At 40.2% G+C, this 5749-nt stretch overlaps 1 protein-coding gene across 1 annotated transcript in view; it reads left to right on the top strand.

Moving 5' to 3' along the window:
- DECR1 (2,4-dienoyl-CoA reductase 1) overlaps nucleotides 1-5749 on the top strand; it is a 36074-nt gene that overhangs the window by 15977 nt on the left and 14348 nt on the right. The window lies entirely within an intron of this gene.

Genomic DNA, 5749 nt, shown 5'->3' with positions numbered 1-5749 from the left:
GAGAGTGAGAGTGAGGCAGTGAGAGAGTGAGAGTGAGACAGTGAGAGTGAGTGACTGAGGCAGTGAGAGTCCAGGTTGGAACTCTTTACAGGAGGAGAAAGCCTCGTCTTTCTCCCACAGAGCTGCTGGTGATTTCAAACTGCTGATCTGGAGGTTGGCAGCTTCTCACTCATCACATTCTCACTTATGACCGTTCAGTCAAGGTCAACTCCTAGTAACCTTGTAGGACAGGGTAGCACCACCTCTGTGAGTGTCTGAGACTGCCTCTTTCCAGGAGCAGTGAGTAAGGGTGGATTAACGAAATGTTTGACCAAATGCAGCAGGCTAATGTTTAAATGGATATTATATGACCTGTGAATGATATTATAAATATTTTAATGGCCCTGGGCAGAAAAAATGGCCCAGGGGTAGGGAAGAAGCTAAGAGTTTTTCCAAAACGTGATTCCTGTGTGTGGTACTGTGATTATATTCGCAGCATATATAAGTATACAATAGAAATATCCGCTGTCAGACTTACATTTATTCAGGGGCATGGTCCCGTTTCCCTTCCACCTGGTTCAACTTTTGTGCCAGTCTCAGCGCCCACTCTGAGAGGACCATTCTGACTGTCATTCGGGACTCTGCATGCAATCATGTGTGCTTGGGCTCCCCCGGCATCTTTCTTTGCCTTGATCACTTTTCTCTTTAGCTTATTTTTCATTTGCTTGTTTGTTTTTTCAGTATCGGTGGAAAGAAGTCCTCCATATAATCTGGGCTGAGTACTTTGGGTATTTTCGTATTTCCCACCCCACCTCAGTGCTTTTCTTTTCATTCCCACCCCCCCACCAGTCTTTTGATGAACAGAAGAAAGTTTACATTTGAATGACTTTATTGAACTGTTTTCTGCTCGGTCTGTACCATATTGCACCCCAACATCTTCCAAATTACTGTGGTTCCACATCCTTGCCCAAACCTGCTATTGTGTCATTTCAAATGTTAGTCATTCTTTTCATTGTGGGTTTTCATCTGCAGTTTTAAATTACATTTCCCTAAAGACTAATACTATTGGGTATCTTTTCATGTGCATGTTTATCATTTCTACATACTCTTTGATGAACCGTCTGTTCAAATTCTTTGTCCATTTTTAAATTGGGTTGTTTGTATTCTTGGTATTGAATAGAAAGAGTTCTTTAAAAATATATTGTGAATACTAGTCTCTTCTCAATTATGTTTTGAAAATATTTTCTCTCAGCCTATTTGTACTCTTTGGCACCCAAAGGAAGTAATTTTTTCCTGCTCATCAAAGGCACTGTTAAGAACACAAAAAGGCAAACCACAAACTCGGAGGAAATATTAAAACATATACTGATAAATGCTTCATGAAGCAAAAAGGTTTTCATTTTGATTTTGCCAAACTTGAGAAAATATTCCTGATTTTGGGAATCCTGTCTAAAATATCTTTGCCTATCCTAAGGCCACAAATACTTTCTCAATTTTTTTCTCTAGAAGTTATATTGTTTCAGTTTTTACATTTAGTTCATTGATCTATTTTGTGTAACATTTGATACCATATGTGATTGAGATTCTATTTTTCTTGCACGTGGATAGCCATTCTTTCTCCATTGAATAACCTGGGTACATTTGTTGAAAATTGAACTAAATTAAACATACGCTGCTTTTGCAGATAAGTTATAATAAATGACTGGGGGGAAAAACCAGAAATTTTAACCATCCTGCTATTCTCCCGGATTATATAACATGTCAACTTTTCAGCACAAAAATACATTTTAAAACATTCTTATTTCCAGATCTGTAGATACGTGGCCAGTTACTCTTCCCTCATTTTCTGTAAGCTGACTCTCGCCACCTGTCCAGGCTCGCATCCCTCTAGAATAGCCTCGTATTTGACTGCTCCTTTACATATCCTCTAATTAGAATAATTCTTCATTCCTTATCAAACCAAACCAAGACTACTGTTCTTGACTTAGATTTAGACTTCTAGGGACTCTACATCGGGTTTCTGAGATTGTAAATATTTACAGGAGCAGGCAGCCTCATTTCCTCTCTTATGGAATATGGAATATTCACACCTATCTTTAGTCACACTGCTCCGTGAAGGAGGTTGTAATGAGCACGTTAATGTTTAAAAATCTGCTCTACCCGTTATGAGATCATGCTTGTAAGTCTCCTTTTCTTACGCACCAAGGCTGGCACTGCTTGTACCCCATCCAGATATCCGTTTCCTGTCTACTTCTTCCTCATTTCCCAAGACCACCCTCCACTGGAAAATGGTGCTTGGTTTTCCGCAGGGAGCCTAACTTGGAGACCCACAAAAGAAAACGAGTTGAGGACCAGTGACCACTTCTTTCCGCGGGGTCTTCTTCATGACCGTTATGGCAGAGGAAAGGGAACCTGGTTAACGCGCATGGAGCCACAGGTACCTTCCTTCAGAAGCCCGTGCGGTGCCATCCTCATCGTTGGTGATGTTGGAGCCTGTTTTGCAGACACCGTGTCAACCATCCTGTCGACGATCTTCCTTCTTTTCACTACCCTTCCACTTTACCCTCATGATGGCCTTCTCCAGGGACTGGAATGTCCTGATAACTTGTCCAAAATAGGAGAGGAAGTCTCCCCATTCTTGCCTCCAAAGAGACATTTGGCTGCACTTCTTCTAAAACCAGCATGTTCGCTTTTTTGGCAGTCCCTGGTAGATTCTGTATTCTTCAAAGGCATCACCTCTTCCTCCGACTTTCCTACTCGCTGTCCAACGGTCACATGGATATGAGGCGATGGTAAGTCCTGGGGCTGGAGTCTGGTCTTAAAAGGGACAACTTTGCTCGTTAACACTTTCAAGAGGTCTTGTGCAACAGATTCACCCAGTACAACACATTGTTGTTGTTGTTTTTATTTGTTTGATTTCTTAAATCCTGCTTTCATGAACCTTGGCTATGGATCCAAGCAAAATGAAGTCATTGACAAGTTCAATATTTTCTCCATTTGTGGTGATGCCCATTGATCATTAGACTATTGTTCCAGGTATAAGGGTTTTGTTTGGTTTATGTTGACTTGCAATCTGTACCCAAAACTACAGCCTCTGGTTTTCATAAGCAAGTGTTGCAAGGCCACCTTGCTTGCAGCAAGAAGAGTGTTATCTGCATATTGGCGCTAATCCTGAGGGCACCTGCTTTTCCATCTAGTTCAGCTTCTCATCTAGCCCAGTACGCAGACTGAATAGATATACTGAATGGGCACAACCCGGACTCACACCTTTCTTGATTTGAAGCCGTGGACTATTTTCATGTTTCCTTCAAATGGCTGTCTCTGAGTCCTTGTACGGCCCATTTCCACACGAGTACAATGAAGGGTTGTAGAATTCTTTCTTGGCAACGTTCTCCACAGCTTGTGAAAGTGGACATATGGAGCACCTCTGAATCCCTTCCATCTTCTTTTGATGTTTCCTGAACCGGTAAATGTTTTCCCCAGAGAATTTTCTGTGCCTCAACTGCGACTTGAATGTTTGTGTTCTTTCTTTTTGACTTACTAACTCCAGGTCTTTGCACGATTTATACTACTTTGCTTTGTCTTTTTGAGCTGCTTTCTGAAATTTTCTGTTCAAGTCTTTGACTTCATAATTTCTTCCATCAGCGGTCCCGACTCTGTTCAAGAGCAGGCTTTACAGTCACAACTGACATCTATGTTGGCCTTTTCGCATTTCCTATCTTTTCAGTGCCCCTTTTCTTTCTTCATGTATGATGGTCTTGATGCCATCTCCCACCGGTTCAACTTGGGTGGCCCTGCTGGTGTCAGAAACATCAGTGGCATCGTTTCCGGCATCACAGGACCACACACTGACATTTCAGGGATGGAGAAGGCATAGTAGACTGTCCTATAGGCTCACTATGAGTTGGAATTGACACCACAGCATGTTAAAACAATATTTTTTTCAATTAAGAGATTTTAAAGCTTTCTAGTCTTTTTTTTATTGGAATGTGATCTTGCACACAATTTATCTTTTTTAATAGGCAGTGTTTCTTTGTTACTGCATACTTTTTTCCATTCTGAAAGAATGAATGTTGGGTCACACAATATTTATGTCGTATGCAGCTCCTCTTATCCATGGCCCCGACCTGACGAAATGATATAGATTCATTTCTGTTGCCCACACCTGGTGGTTAGAAACTTGCCACTTATAAACTTCCTTCATGGCAATGACTCTAATGGAAATAATTGCCCTTCTTATGAAAAGGACAACAAAAAGAAGAGAGATATGGCTGTGACTAACCCTGCGTTTTGGGGTTTTCATGTTTTGAAGTCCAATTGCTGAATATTTTACTTGCAGCATTCTTTCCCCAGAAACAGTTCAATTTCACAATTTTTTACCTTCCTTTTTTACCCAGAGAGAACGAAAAGCAGCAGGAGCTCATTCTCATCAGTGGGCGACCCAACTCTCCAAGCCACAGATGTAAAACCTGAAAGGAGAAGGGACAATGATTTCCATTTTCAGCACCTACACGCTGCAATCATGGCTTAACTCCTCTGCTTGTGCCACAAGCGAGATTGCTGTTCCATCTTAATGGAAAGATAGTACACTTTCTATTGGGAAATTTGCTTGAATGACCGCCTTTTTGAAGACGTTTTTATGGCTGTGCTGTAAGACTGCTGCTGCTCGCATCTGCTGCCATTGTTCTTTAATGAATACACTGAGGTTCTAGATTCTTCTTCTTGCATGGAATAGTGTTTTGGAAGCTAAGTCATGTTCAGAGATTTTAAAAGGTTGAGTTTGATATAAAAAAGTAGTTACCAGGATGACTAACATAATCATTCTGATTTCTCATATCCTCAAAATGGCATTCCTGCCCCCTCCTCCCACCCCCAGGTGGTGCAAGAAGTGCCGAGTTTTGCTTCTACTCTGGAAAATGCAGAGGGAATGGGAAATTACATATGTGCAGAGAAACAAGTTATTTTCCCTTTAGTTTTTCACATTTAAAGTTCGTGAAGCAAGCAGTATTTTATAAACAATATAAATACATGTAGGTGCACTCCCAAATATTAGAGTATTGTCTTATCCAATGTGAATAAATAAAATGTAGAAAATAACTGATTTTTTGGGGAGCCAAAGGATACCCTCTTATGCTTTCATTTATTGAGTCAATTTATTAAACTCCCTCAATTAGGGTTTGGGCCACTAACCACAAGGTCTGTGTTTCAAACTCATACCTAGTTGTGCCATGGGAGAGAGACGACGCTGTCTGTTCCAACAAGGTTCACCGTCTCAGAACCCCTGCGTAGGTCAGCTGTGAGTCAGAGTCGTGGGTTTGAGGATGTGGCAGGCATTGTGGGTCAATGTGTCTGCATTGTTACTTTTAACTTTAGCTTTATAAAATCTATTTTTAAAAATTAGAAAATAAGGAAATGTTTTGTGTTTATCTACATATTTTCTATTTCTGACATTCTTCATTCTTTGGGAAGGTCTGCATTCATATTTAGTATCATTTTCCTTTAGTCTGGATGACTTCCTTGAACATTGATTTAAAAACAACCCAAAAAACATTTCTGTAAGAATATCTATATAACAAAACATTTGCTACTAAAATGTTCTTTTTACACATAATCTTCCCTGGCTTAGATTATACCCATTATGCCCCTTAACATTTCTAATGATTCAGGTCTGTTGGTAACAAATTCTCAACTTTTGTTTGCCAGGAAAATGTCCTTTTTATTTTTAAAGGCTAAGGTCACTGAGCCTAGATTTAAAAAAAAATCATTTTAT

The sequence above is a fragment of the Echinops telfairi genome, unplaced genomic scaffold (assembly GCF_000313985.2).
Source record: "Echinops telfairi isolate 266 unplaced genomic scaffold, ASM31398v2 ScPeMD7_1;HRSCAF=3_0, whole genome shotgun sequence".
Lineage (NCBI taxonomy): Eukaryota > Metazoa > Chordata > Mammalia > Afrosoricida > Tenrecidae > Echinops > Echinops telfairi.
The sequence above is the reverse complement of the archived record's forward strand: the minus strand, read 5'-3'. Positions and strand labels throughout refer to the sequence as shown.